The following is a 15,421-nucleotide window of genomic DNA, read 5'->3' on the forward strand; positions in this document are numbered from 1 at the left end:
TTCTGTGCTTCAGTTTGTGCCCATTGCCTCTCGTCCTGTCACTGGGCACAACTGAAAAGAGGCTGGCTTCATCCTCTTGACACCCTCCCCTCAGACATTTATACACCTTGATGAGGTCTCCCCTTAGTCTTCTCTTTTCCAGGCTAAACAGATGCAGCTCTCTCAGCCTGTCCTTGTACACCAGGTGGTCCAGGCCTCTCATCATCTTCGTAGCCCTCCTCTGGACTCGCTCCAGTAGTTCTACGTCCCTCTCGTACTGGGGAGTCCAGAAGTGGACACAACACTCCAGGTGTAGCCTGACCAGGGCTGAGTACAGGGAAAGAATCACCTCCCTTGACCTGCTGGCAACACTCTTACAAATCAATGTTTTCTCTTCAGACATTCAAAATCAGAAATCAACTCTAATTAATATTTTGCATCTGGTAAAATATGTAGATCAAGTGATGCCAGTTCTAGTACTGTTTCACATCTTTAGTGTGTTAAAATCTTTAAAACTGGTTAAAATCCAATTTTTAAGTTTTGATTGGTGGTGTTGGTGTTTTTTGTTATTTCTTCCCCTCCACCTAACAAGCAAAAAAAAAAGCAAGTTTGCTTCTCTGATCTTTCTACCCCTACAGTTCTGAGCAGAGCAAGTATTTTTGCAAGCAGCAGAATAGCAGACAGCTTTGTAACCCCACCAATCATGGAAACAGAATTGTTATCTTTCCAGGTCAATATCCCCCCAAATCTCCAGACCACATCTGAAACACTTGCATAAGACCCAAACTTTCCAGCCCCAAAAGAGTAGGCTGGCAACATTCCTATTCCTCAGTGTCTCTCTCCTACTATGCACATACTTGTATTTCATACCCCAAACCACTGTTTCTAAAAAACTTCAAGCTAGGATGTAACAAAAATAAATAAATAAACTACTGCCTTGCCATGGATACATGTTCGTTGCCATGGCACAGCACAACAGAATAAAGCTGGGTCCTTAAAGTTAAAATCTTTGCAAGTTTGGAGGCAGGCAGCTCTATCTCAAACCTTGCTCGATCCTGCGGTACATAAATTTTGATACTGTGCCAGGTCCTTCGGCATATGACAACCACAAAACCTTGTTACACTCAAAAGGATGTTGGTAGAAGCTCTCCCACAAAGCTAATTTTTTTTTTTTTTCCAGAGCAAAGAAAGTTTGTTTCTAAGTTGGAAAATGCCCTGATAATTGAAATAATTATTTCTTCATTTGGCTTCCCATGTGGGAGATTCAGTTTTCTGGTTCAGTATTGCTTCCAGTGGTCAAGCTGGTCAATGCCTTATCAAGAACTCCTGCTAAAACGTATGGACTGATTTAATGTTGTTGGCCCGAATCCATCTGTATAAGACCAGCAAAATACATTCATTAATTTAGTTTCTTTTAGGTATTAGAAAATTATAAACTCATTGAGCTGAGCATTGTTTAAGAATCTTTAAGGGTCATTGTGTAGTGTTTTCCTTGGCCATGCTACAAAAACAGATTTAATTATAATACTGGTCCCTAATGGTTTCCTCTTATCAGTCACGCCAGGAACTTCAGAGTGTTAAAAAGACTCTTTATATCTCTATTTACACCCTCTCTCAAGGCCCTAATTTATACATTTTGTTTTGCCTTTTTTTAATAAATGTTATGTTCACAACTGCTGTGGTAGATGAATAACCAGATTTTACCCAGATGCTTTTTCTCAGTCATGTAATTCAAAGTGCACTACAGGAGACCGCCATATCCTCTCAGAAGTGAACCCTTGTGTCCACAAATGTTCCTCTAAATTAGGTTTTTAAAAACAAACCTCACAGTCCTTCTGGAGTAGGGTCTCCATACCCACCACAACATTATTGTAATTTGCATTTTCAAGTTCCTCATGTCCTCAGACATCAGAAAAAAAATGCAAAATGTTTACGTATTACATGATTCATATGATTCCATTATTATGGATCTTCATCCCAGAGCATTGCCATCAATAGGCCCACTCTGTAAGATCCTGAAAACTCTAGAGCATCTACCACCACAAGTGGTTTCAAGTACTCTCCTGGGACCAGGAAAAATTCCCAGATCAAAAAGTCCAGATCTTGTCCCAGAAAGCACTCAGACCAGCAACTAATTAATGACAAAAATAAACTAGGTCTGAACTTCACATGCTTAAGCTCTGACTTAAGTTCTATTACTTATGAATGTCCTTGATTTCTACCTCCTTAGAACATACTAGAAAAAAGCTGACTGATCTCCTGGATAATTTTGCAAGGCACATAAAAGAAAATACAGTGAAAGTCGTTTTTTTTTTTTTTTAACCTGCTCCTTTGCTCATCAAGAGCATTTTCCTGAAGTCTTTCAAGATAATACCTTAATAAATAATTCTTTATAAATTGTTTGCATTCCTTAATGTCTTACATCATGACTACTTATCCCTGTCTCCTAGCAAGAAGTTTCATTAAAGAGGGATTTGGGAGTGAAAGTAGAGTATATAGAGAGTCAGCTGCTATGCAGCAGACAAAGTCTGAAATGGGACAGAACAAGGGACAGACTACTAATTAAGCATAAACACTTCCATTTAAGGTTAAAGAAAACAAAACAACACCCCCCAAAAAAAGAAAGAAACAATAACAAACAAATAAAAAAACATGCAATGATTTTATCCAGAAACTATATACTTTCAGACAGAGATTTATGAGAATACTTATAAGGACATGTTGCAGATGGCCAAATCATAGCAAGTCAGTATTTGTAGACTGAACTACATTTGCTGGTTAGTCAGAGGACCTGAACCCCTTATGATCAAATTTATAGCACTAGTCTCAGCATCTAGAAGTATGAACATACATACTGAAAAAGTGGCAATGCAGAAATGAAGTTATGTATAGATTTATATAAGTATATATTTACACTTGTAAATGTACAAGTAAATGTGAATGTACACTTGTTTATTTATATAAATCTAAACATATATTTACAAGTGTAAATTAAACAATTTTTTCACTTTAGGAATGAGTTTGCCCTATGCCTAATATGTAAACTGTACAGAAAGTGGTATAAAGTAATGTAGTAACACTTTAGCTTTGATATGCTCGTTATGTAGTAATTTTAGATGTTATCTGAAGTATTACTGTGCTGCCTACCTTAAAATATTAATCCTGAATCTCAAAATTGTTCTCAGATTCATAATCCATCTGCAAATATGCTGTGCTTTTCAATTAAAACAGCTTCTAATTGCATGAGTTGGAGCACATTTCCTCAACAAAGCTACTAATTAATGCAAAATTGTAGCTGAAAGTGAAATTTGGTACTTCATAAAGCAAAGCTAACTTTAAGAGAGCTTTCAGGGTGTTCTCCCACAGAACTGTGCCTTGCATGTGGAAGTTCCATTGCTGAAAGACAACAGAAGACTGTAAAGTAAAGAGGGTGACAATTTTTCTTACGGTTGGTTGTTTCTCTCGTCTTATACCCATGATGAGATTCAGCAACAAGCCTCCACATCAGCCATTTGCCAGTGTAAACAGATCTTATTGCAGAAATAGGGTGGTAATCAGCAGCTTATAGTGTCCTGCAATTAGGAAGCTGAAAGTACAGTCATAAAGCTGTATGCTCCTGCAAAGAGTATATTTTCTCCTTTCACCCAGTATCACACAAATCAATTTGTTTTTATCCACAATTTCCACTTTTTTTTAAATTACATTTGTCTTTTGAGATGAAATAAATCTTTTAACCCAAGTCTCATAATACTGCTGTCTTTTTCATCTGATGCTGTAAGTAATTGATAGAGCTCTCATCCATTTAAAGCCAGGATGTTGTCATCAAAACAAGCTCTAGTTTAAGACAATACATGCAGCTTCAATACAGTGCCTCTAAGGAGCAAAATTAGGCAGGTGAACACATGCTCACAAGACTACGTCCTAATCATTTTTTCCCTAGGGTGCCAAAAATCCATCAGAAATTTGCTTTTGATACAACTTTTTGTACGTATCGTTATAGCTATTTTTTTCTCTGTGTGAATTATTTAGCACATATTTATATCCCTGGAAATGGTGCTTACTCCTGAAAAAAAATCTCAAACCACAGTCATTAAGGAAAATTCCTAAGCGAAATTGTATACATTAATATTATAAACTCTTTCAACCAAAAAACATTTTGTACTAGGCCTTCACGTTTTCTTAAATTCAATATGCTGTTCTGCTATTTCCTGCAGAATCATCTTCATTTCTCCTCAACGAGTTCCACACAGCTTTCTCAGAACATTAACTGTAGATGTTGTCCCTAATTAACTGACCCTGTAACCCAACGGATCCACCCACAGAGAGACAGCTGCATAAGCAAATAGTTCCAAACTTGGTAATGGATGTAGTAAGTAGCTTTGCCTTATCTGAAGCACAATGGTTTCTAATACAATATTTACCATTCATTGTTCCTTTTCACCACTTCTAAAATTACTTCTAGTGTAGTTGCAGGGAATTTGAAATCTAATTTTCTTTTTCCATCAGAGTACTTACATAGGTTCTCAACTGGAAGCACAGGACTAATCCAGCTGAACAGGATGAGTTGCAGACTAAATGTTAAGTGCATGTGGAAGGATCTTGCTGAATGAGGGTCACTGAGTACTCCCACTGAGAGAGCAACACTGCTCCTGGAATAGAGCCCAGGGCTGATGGTGAAAGCCAGCTGGAAGACTACATTTGCAATCCCTGTCAGAGAGAGACTTCTGCCCTCCAGAATACCCACACTGTTGAGGGCTTGCTCAAACTAACAGTGCCAGCAGCTTTGGTGCCTCTGCTCATGTAAGCTACCCCTCACCGTTAAGTCAGTATGAATAACAGGAACATGAAGAAAGGGGAATGAAGGCAGCAGGGAAAAAAATTTTGTCCCCTTGAAAATGACTGGTTGCATTTTCAGTGACCTCCCTGGGGCCAGAAGTGTTTTTATTTATTTATTTATTTTTTCCTGAGGAGCAGAACCTAACCAACATTGTAAACCTTCAATAAGAGACATAACTTGGTATCACACTATTCTGTGCGTTTTAGGAAGATCTCCTATCCTACTGTCTCTAGTACCTATGCAAAGGAGTGCTTAAGCAAGCTCTCAACTAAGGACACTTTTCTAAAGCATATTTAAGTAGGCTTCTAATTAGCCATTCACTTGGCTGGTTTTAACCACCATTTGATTACCCAGCCCTTAAGAACTGTATTTTAGTCTTTTCCATTATGCAAGTTTCTTTATCATTTTTGAAAACAAAACCAAAACAAAAACAAATAGCTAAGATTCTTATCCAAGAGTTTGCTCTTCAGAGCTCATACTTAATACCAGTAGCTTTTAAGGAGTTTGTGATAGTCACAAGCATAGTCACTATTTTGTGTGTTTTCACTTGTAATTTGGTGGAGACATGAAAGGTAATTTTTTTGTAACAATACGACTCTTAGAATTATGGGTGTCTTCAGGTAATGAAAACAGCCAAGTCAAGAAATAAAGATGTGGTTCTTGAAATGCTAATTGAAATATATTCAATATAATGATACTGAATTACTATCAGAGCGTAACACAGTGATAGGATGTGGAATACTAAAGGTGATAAATACAATCTATATTTGCTTGTTTACAAGAAACTCTTTTGCTTGTTTATAATTATTATTGCTTGAATAAAGAACAGTCAGAAATCAATGTGCAGCTGTTATGCTATCAGATCATACAAACCTGCCAGCGAAATTTCTAAAAATAGAGTTCATGTATTTCAAATTTTGCTTAGCATATGCATAATATTTTTGCTTCCCTACAAACAATTATTTTAAGTTCAGGCACATTTCAGAAAGACTAGAAATTCTGCAGTCACTTATTACATACTGAGCTTACACATTTTTGTAGCACTCCAGAGATGCAAGCATAAACAGTTTTTGACTTTTGTACTGAAATGAGATATTTCATGGTAATGAAAAATGAACAGTAAAAGATCATGCTGGCAGTCCTTCCAATGGAAATAATTGACGCAATGGCATGGCCCACCTGATATCTAGCCTGAACAGATTGTGAAAGGACATTGAAAGGAACGAAAGGGGCAGAGAGTACAGACAAGAAACCAGACAGCGACATTAATTACAAGACCACAGCCATGAACTATAAAAAAAAATAATATGAAATTAATACCTTTAAAAAAGTGTCAGAAAGGCCTATGCTCCCATAAAATCTCTTCATAGTTAGCATAATGTAACATTAACCTCACATAAACGTATGTTCGCATACATAACAACTGTGATATATAAACAGCTATTTAAAATATGCTGCTTTTGCGGTAACTAAATTTTAAGATCTTGCAAGCACTATGATCCTCTAAAATATATTGTCATAGATTAAGAAAGAGCAATTGTCCAGTGCTTTTTCCTCATTAGCATCATAGTACTTGGCGTAGACAAGACAGAATGTGTGTAATTGCAAGCTACTTAAATATTCCATACAGATCTATTTTAAGTACTCATATTTCAATCAATGGTGCAGGAGGAAGCTGCAGTATAAATACACTCCATTCAACTAGATTTGCATATTGGTGTCAGTAGTTTGATTCAAACCAATTAGACCACAGTTATCTATGGAAAACATATGGCAGACCGATAAAAACCCACTTCTATGTTTAAAATCTACACTATTCCATTTGCATAGCAAAAAGCAGCTGAAGGAAGATGTTATTCTTCAAGGACTAGACAAACTGATACAAGGAGAACTCCTTGGGCTGAGTTCTCAGCTGGTATAAATCATGCAGAATACACTGGTGAATTGAGATGGAGCTACTCTGAAAACGATGTATGCTCACAGACACTGAATCGAGCACCGATTTCTCTTTGTTCATAGTTCCTTATCTGTAAAATGGAACTATCCCACTTTCTCAACCATTCTTATTTCCACTAGACCAAAAGCTCTCCAAAAAGAATATTGTCTCTCACTTTGTGTTTTTAAATAAATTGCACAAATGACCCCATCTTGTTTGAGCAACTGGCCTAGCATGAATAATGCCCCAATGGTACCTCAACCTTGTTATCCCTACGTTTTTCCTGTGATGGCCTAAAACATTTGTTTATCTTCAGCAATAAATCATGTTTTCATTGCATCCCTGTACCTTTGGGATACAAATAACAAAATGAGAAATTAAGAAAATAAAAATCTGTTGCTGAGGAAAGAAAGAAAGGACAGATAAATGAATTTCAGTGGGAAACACAACATTGGTTCTAAACATCATCTTTTACTGTTGCTGTTTCCCATATTAAACAGAAAAAAAAAATCAACGCCTTTGAGCAGACAGTGATTTACCTGTAAAAATACCTGGACTGCATAACATGACTCATCAGTGCAAGATTCAGATGACCAGACCTGTATGCTGCTCTGGCAAAATCTTTATGCTAAGCATTTACTCCCTTCCCAATGATATAATCGTGCTCCTAGATAGCTCTTTTACTGAATGGAGCCCACACATGTTATGTTGGATTACATCATTTACAAAAAAATGACATTGCTGTCTGGAATGAATACCAATAAAAAACAGAATGAATTCACTATCATCTATCTGAAATTCAGGCTTACTGCTGTATAAAGTGAAAATATATGCTAATTTCTCCCCCCTACTGCACATTCTTCAGGAAGTCAGTCAGTTTGCTTCAGATAAATTATCACATAAACACTGAATCATGGAAAGCCAGGGGGCCTGACCATGGCTCAGGACAACACAGTGATTTTTTCCCCCCCTCCATATATATGAAGGTCCTGGCATGAAGATTATCATCCTCTAGCCTACAATTAGAGTTCCAGGAGAAAATAAAATGCTGTCCGTTGCTCATCAGTATTCAGATAGCAAATACTGGAGCAATGGAACCTTGTGAACCCTGAAATAGCTTCAGTCCCTCAAGAAGCTTTTACTAAGTTTGTATCATTTAAACGTAACGGCAAGGATAGGGAAAAAAATAAAAAAGGTTTTAGAATTAAAATATTTAAGTTAAATAAAATTAACTTTCCCTGAATGCTGAAGTTAATTAAGAATCACAAGATTCTGAGCTGACACCCCAGAAAAGATTGCCTCCTTCTCTATATCCAAATCAAATACTTTCCCAGGCCAGATGATTTCTTTTATCTACTTGTGTGATCAACCTCCATATTTTGGTCTTAGTTTAATCTTGATACCATATTGAAAACAGCCACTGAAAAGCACCCAAAGGGAAATTTGACATAAAAAAAGAAAATTCTTCTCATAATTTTTCAACAAGAAAACAGAGAAAACAAAAAGGAAAAAAATCCAATAAACTTTTTTTTTCCCACTGCACACATTGCCAAATATATCTTTCTAGCATCTTATAATCCTCCAAGCAATATCATTTGCTTACTCTGGGTGTTATTGTATAAATACTTGCAGCAAAGGTGAATTTATTTGAGACTAACATTTACAAGGCAATGTACTGTCCTTGCTCTCTATAATTCTCTGATGTCAATATAAGTTAGATTGAAAGTCAGTTAGGGCTGAAATTGTGATGATGCTATACTGGAAGGATTTATTCCTACATTGTTAACCTTTGCTTCCAAAGTGTTATTTCTTGACCATTTAAAAAAAAAAAAAAGTCACCTGAGGCTTCTACTTTGAAATGTAACATGCAAGGTGTTAGGCTACAAAAATAATTATTAATATAATTGAATAAATAAAAGAAAAAAAAGAAACTGAAGTTAACAGGTCAGAAAGAGCAACAGAAACTGAGGCTAGTCACAGTCTTGAAAGGGTGGTGGAGGAACTGAGAAGACAAGATTATTAGCAGTGTTGAGAGCAGAGCCTCAGCACCACCAAGCTAAAGGCTCTCTTTGATGGACTCTGTTTCATGAAAATACCTTCAGATATCTATAGCAGATTAGTATCTAAGTCTGTCCTAGCTCTACCTTTCTTGGAAGTTCCCTTCTTACCCTCACTGTTGGAGCTTATTTCTCTGCTGAACTACAGGATTAAGTTAAGCTACAGACATTAAGTTAAAACAATTTATTTCAGATACACTCGTGTTGTATGCTGCAAGTTGTGGCAGCTCAGACATGTTTAGAAAGAAATAAAAACTCACAAAGGGCTGCCATCAATAGGATCAATTGAGTCACCATCTCCCACAGCTGGTTTCTGATCCACTCATGTGGGTAACATTGGAGCAATGGAGTAAAAAGTGGAGCAGTGGAGCAGAAGTCAACTGTGTAGTGCATTATGAGCACTTCTTTCTCAGCTATTATAGGTTGAACACACTTATTCTGTTAGAATATGTAGCAATAGTTCAGCGTGATTCACAATTAAATGTATATTTCGTAGCCCTTTGTTTTCTATTTTGTACTCAGAAGTCTCGAGTAATACATTTTTTCTTGAAAAGCATATGTATCTGTAAAAGTTTGGTCTACCTTAATGAAGTCAATAGATGAAATGGGAGAGTCAGCTGTCTCAAGGGAAATAATCTCTGATAGGTGCCTCAGGATAAATGGTGAACGCAGGATCAACAAGCTCTAAATCTGAACTAGAACTGCAGAAGTGCATCGACAGAGACCATCAGCATCTGCTGGTTTTGGAAATACAGCTCTCCAAGAACGGAATTAACAGTAAACTCAACTTTATATTTGCAGACAAAATCATTAGATAGTTCAAAGATAAAGGAAAATGCAAAGATACTTTCACTAGCTTTTGCCCTATCTCTAGATTCAGAAGAGTTAGAAACTATATGCATTGTTACTACTTCTACTAAGCAGAGAAAGGGATAACTATGCTGCCCTCTAACCCGATAAAATGAAAGCAAACAATGCATTCCAATCAAAATACACATGTAATTAAGGTTGTTATTTCAAAATATGTCCCACTGTTTAAACCATGCACTGCAACTTAAACATATATGCCAGAATTTCAAAAAAGAAACACCACCAGCTAATGGTTTTAAAACATATTATACAGTGTCCATTCATAATGATGCAACAAGATTAAACAAATCTAAGCAGAAGATAGAAATTGCTTGTCCCCCCTATCACAGGGACAATGCAGAATGAAAAATAACAGGAAACTTCCTGGAAACACTATTTCTAACAACATAAACATGCAAGCGCATGAAGTCCCTTAAAGCACCCTGGATCTGGGTGAATGCAAGAGAAAAAATAGATATATTTTGTGGTACAGAGATGACTGAAAGTCACTGAATACTAACATCTTAATGCATGTTTTAGCATCTGAACCTTTCAACTGACAGAAACGTATATTTTTCCTCCAGATGTTTTATTTTCGAATGGGGAAGGGATGACAACAACAGCCAAACAGATGTGGCTCAAGTTAATAAATATTATTGTTTCAACACAATCACTTCTGTGTGTATATATATATATATATATATATATATCCATGCTTTCTGTTACACTGCTTTATGCACTATTACAAGATACGCTTGAATAAAACAATGACCAATACAGTATACGAAGACAGAATGGGGAGTATCTTTTAAATTCGGAACTATGAATTATTACAGGACAAAAACACAGCAAGAAATTCAAAGAAAAAACCTCTAGAGAACCACTGTCATGGAGGTACTTAACCTTGCTAATTAACCACCGTAAATACAGGTACTAATGCCATTTCAAGGGTAGCAGGGACGTTCATCATTCATCAGCTCTATCGCTCCAAGTGCCTGCTTTTGTGACACACGCTAATGTAGCATAACCAAATATGACAAATCACAATACTGCATTTTAGCAAAGATGATGATGAAAAAGCATCTCCATCTAAAAGGCACTTCTAATCTGAAGGACTTTGAGACTTCAAACAGTGAACTATCACTTGACATTCTGGGAGAATGCATACATGTACAGGCACACGTGAGAAGAACCAGTTCCAGACTGCATGCTGGAATTCAAACATTTGCAGTTACATTTATCTTTAGTACCTATCCACACCCTCATATTCCATGAGCAGGTTTACTGTGGGAAATATAAACAAGACAAAGTCATCAAATACCATTGAGATTGTTAGTAACATTAATTTAGGAAAAGGGCCAGACTGTTCCTCACTGCTGGTAAACTCCCAAAGCTTGATGCCTCCTTAAGTCTTTTATTTTTATTATTATTACTTTGGTTGGTTGGCTGTTTTCTGTTTTGTCATTAAATATTTTAAATATATTAAATATATTTAATATTAAATATTTTCAGTTTTACTGGTTACAGTGGATGAGTCCCAAGGCTAGTCTGAAGTAGGACATGGTTTGTCCTTTTCCTGTGACCTTTTCATTTCCTAAGTGTGGAGTATGTGGAGGTCCACGTATAATAAAATGGCTGATAGCAAGGAGCAGAGCCATGCGTCTTTCTGGACAAATACTGCATTTCTTTTTTGCTTTTCCAGGAACCTTTGTGCAGAAATACCACAAAAGACTGTTTAGTAGAAGATGCTTAATAGAAAACAGTACACTCTGTCCTTATAACTTAGAGAATACTTTCATTCCTTTTCCTGTGAAAAACATTGTCATACAAAAAGTAAAATAAAAAGATAGTTTAAGAATTTTGCAGTAGAACTCTTTCTCCTACAGAAATATGAGAATCACAGGCTTAGTCAAATCTAGTGTAAAGGCATACATTTGAACCTTGTGACATATATATTGGATCTTCATGATACTCAAGTAACAGAATATATTGGATAGAACCTGTACTGCAAAAGTGATCAATGCCCCAGAAAGTCTGTTTTCCTCTCTAAGGTTCTTTTAGCACACAATGCCTCCTCCTGAAGCAACATGAAAATAGGTCTCATAGCTCACCAGCTACATCTGGCACATCAGGTCCTGAAGCAGGGGATCAGCAGTAGCATAGCACTAAGTGAAAGCCAGTCTGCACAGCCCAGCAATATTAATTTCTTTAGTAAAGCTAAATACTCGGTGTTGTAACCAGCAATCCCAGTCACTTATTAGTGACCCAAAATACATACTTGTACAGTAAAGGTTGCAGTAACTAGAGAGTAACCTTGTTCAGGTTCGCAAACAAGAACGTAGTAAATTTAAATGCAAATGGGGGTGGAGGGGACACACAAAAAAGCATTAAGCAGTGCTGTAACAGTGTTATCATGACTATAATTTAATAGCAGGCAAAGAGGACAAAATAAGCAGTTAGGCATGGTCTTAGTACTACACACATAAGTAGTTCCACAGAATCTGATAAGATTACTTCCATGAATTAAATAAAGGATAAACCCAGTGTTGGAAAATCAGAACCACAGAGCAGTATCCTGTTTGGTTTAAAATAGAGAAGCACTAGGAGGGGAGCTATCATGTTTTTCCATATGGCCTATATTTTCTTATTAAGGTTATCTCATGCAGAGGAGAAAAGATGCAACTCCAAAAATCTGAATTTTAAACGATTTTAGGGACCTCTTGTTTTCCCCAATTACCTGGTGCTCAGACAGATGATACATCCTAGGAGAATGAGAGATGACCCCAGCCAGTGTTGCTGCAGAAGCCAGATTTAAAGCCATGTATTTACAGAGAGAAACTTTAGACAACTAAAGGGAATCTGATTGCAAATGTTGACTTTAAAGTAAAGGAAGTAACACAAGTATATGCAAAAGTTATTGCCAGCTGGTATACATAAATATAACTTATCTTGCAAACAAAATAAATTTTTAAAAGGAATATCAATGTTATATATAGCTAAAATAGTTGTAGAAACTTTTTCAATTGCATAGCTTAGTTAAATATTTTCCCAGAAACATTTTGAAAATGGCCAAGTCCCTAAACATTCTGGTCGTTTAAAAATAAACATAGGACTTGCTTCTAACTCAGATCTCTAGCTTCCCTGTCCTTCCATCCTTCAGTTAGAGAAGCCTTCTATCCAACTACCCTGAATTGGTTTTCCTTCAAGAGCTGACTTACTCTAGAGGAGTATTCCTTACTTACAGGTGATATATATATAAATTTAGCTGTAAACCAACATTGGGTTTTCATTGCTTTTCTTCTTTGTTTGCTTTTATGTAGGCCTCTACAATACTCTGTCCTTGCTGCTGGAAAAGGTTGCAGGGAAAATTTTGGGTCACTGATACACTAGCATGAATAAAATTAGAAACATCAGGTGAAAAGCAACATGACTGAATGTGTACAGTGAACAGAGAAGCCTTTCCTGAGGAAATTGCTCTGTCAGGAGGGGTGCTCTCCACACTGGATTCCCTAGCAGATAGCATTGATGTAGCCAAACTGTTATAAAATATTCATGCTAACTAGCTTTTAGCATTAAGGTTTTGCTGAATAAAAATGACTCTGAAAAGGTGGCCAACTGTCAAGCAACAAAATAACACTGGCATAATGCTGTTTGGGTAAGCAGTTTCCATTTTCCCTCATACTTCACATTGTTTTTTCTTGTATTTACCCCATGAAGGCTGAAGATGGAGCAAACAGAAATTCAACAGTGATCAAGGAAGTATTGTTGGCCCGTATTCTGTTTCAGTTAAGAAGTCACAATTATAAAAAAAGGATAAAAGTAAATAAAAATCAGTATCTCCATGAATAGGTGCTTAGCATACTTCTATTTCTCCAACTCCTATGTTTTCCAAAATTCTATTTACAGTTTTATCCATTTCCACATCAAGTTTCAGTATTTTCCAGAAATATTTGAGACACCTGACCCCAACATATCCTTGAACGTTATTAACCTGCTGTTGCACCTCTCTTCCAGGTTATTGATGAAAAAACTAATAACACTGATGGTATTTCTGAATCATTTGGTGTCTACTTTCCTGGGTCTATATAGAAGTGTTTTTTTTTACAGCATGTCAGGAAAAACTCCTGGGGAAAAAAAAAGTGTGTGTATATATATATATATATATATATATTTCTGTCTTGGTAGCAATGGCATCATAAATTGGAGGTCTACATCTAGTGGGAGTGGACAGCCACAGCATATGTTTGCTTTGATCATCACTGCTTTGACCTTATTATGCTGTATCTCATTATTAACTTAAAGCACTGTATCATTTAGCACATGGTACATTGTGGTTTGCAGCAGAGAGAGTATTCAGGACTATTTTCTCTTTTTACAGCAGCATATTTGTAATATCCTGAAGGCACAGCAATGAATCATACTCTATTGCAGCAACAGCCTAACATGGACCTGTCAGCAACACGCACAATGGAACTGAATACAGACATTTTGTCTGAAGTCAGCTGCAACAGTCCAGGGAGGATTGGAGGTTTTTATACAGCAAAGCAACCTTTTGGGATGCAGGATGGACAGCATGTGGTTTTACAAGGATAATACACCCCTGATTTTTTCCTATCTAATATTCTGTCTACTGGTGATAACAGGAATTAAGGAAGAGAAAGAAAAAAACAAACGCTGAAACGCAAGGAAAAACTCCCCAAAAGAGACAACCAAAAATTCCCTACCCAGCTCTAAAAATAACACATGCAATGAATACAGGCATTTGTTCATTAACTTCCTTTTCATCCGGTGCAATCTTCTCCCTTTGATATTGTAATTTGGATTAGTTTATCATCACTAATATGTTTTTTTAAGAACAGAAGAAATAGTAAAAAGTATTCTGCTGGTTATCCCTTTATAAATACAGTAAGTCATCAAGGCATCACTGATGCTTTTCAACCATTTTGTTCTTTAACAGAAGATTCCCTACCTGCAGAAAGGTAATTCATTTCCAGGCTCTACCAGTCTTCAGTCTCCTGCTGAAATTTCCATAGAGACAATACACTGTGGTGCTAGATTTTATGATATGAGTCTCTTCCACAAGTAACTATACAGAGAGCACAAACCTATTTCACATATGTCATCAATCAATCGTCAGAGAGCAAAATCTTATGGTTACTGCTTTGCTTGTCTGGTCTGCACATATTGATCTAAGGAGGAAGTTTCTGAATATCATTACTCACTTTCTGAGCCAGTCAGACTTCCATTCAAAACAAACAGAATTTTTCCTGTGAAAAAGCATTGATTAAGAATGCAAAAGATCTACATTCCTCATGTTTGCAAGTTAGCCACACAGTAATTTTTATTTATCTTATCTGTTAGCCGGAGAAATCATTCACACATTTCTATCAGACACAGCATTGCATGATTTGAGTAAACCAACCCTGGCCTTTACAAGAGGATATTGGCAACAGAAGGTTGTTTTTGAGACATTAAACATGTTGCTATTGGTATCAATAAAGACATATCCCCAATATTCTGTTTTAGTCTTATGGGATGCTCAACCATCTGGCAAAACATCAGCTGGTATAAGCTGATGTAGCACAACTGATTCAAGAAAAAAAAAAATCAGCAGCAGAAGATCCAAAAATGTTTTGGAACAGCACTTTTCTGTCTAGTTATAAAATTTGTTTGCCTATAATTATGAAGGCCATTGGCAGGATAGGATAATACACAGGTACATGTGGACCAGAAAAAATGAAGCTGAAGGTCCTGAGGAAGCTG

The 15,421-nt window shown here is 36.5% G+C and overlaps 1 long non-coding RNA gene across 2 annotated transcripts in view; it reads right to left on the reverse strand.

Moving 5' to 3' along the window:
• Positions 1 to 15,421, reverse strand: part of LOC106037703 (uncharacterized) — a 129,513-nt gene that overhangs the window by 99,412 nt on the left and 14,680 nt on the right. The window lies entirely within an intron of this gene.

The sequence above is a fragment of the Anser cygnoides genome, chromosome 13, assembly GCF_040182565.1.
Source record: "Anser cygnoides isolate HZ-2024a breed goose chromosome 13, Taihu_goose_T2T_genome, whole genome shotgun sequence".
Lineage (NCBI taxonomy): Eukaryota > Metazoa > Chordata > Aves > Anseriformes > Anatidae > Anser > Anser cygnoides.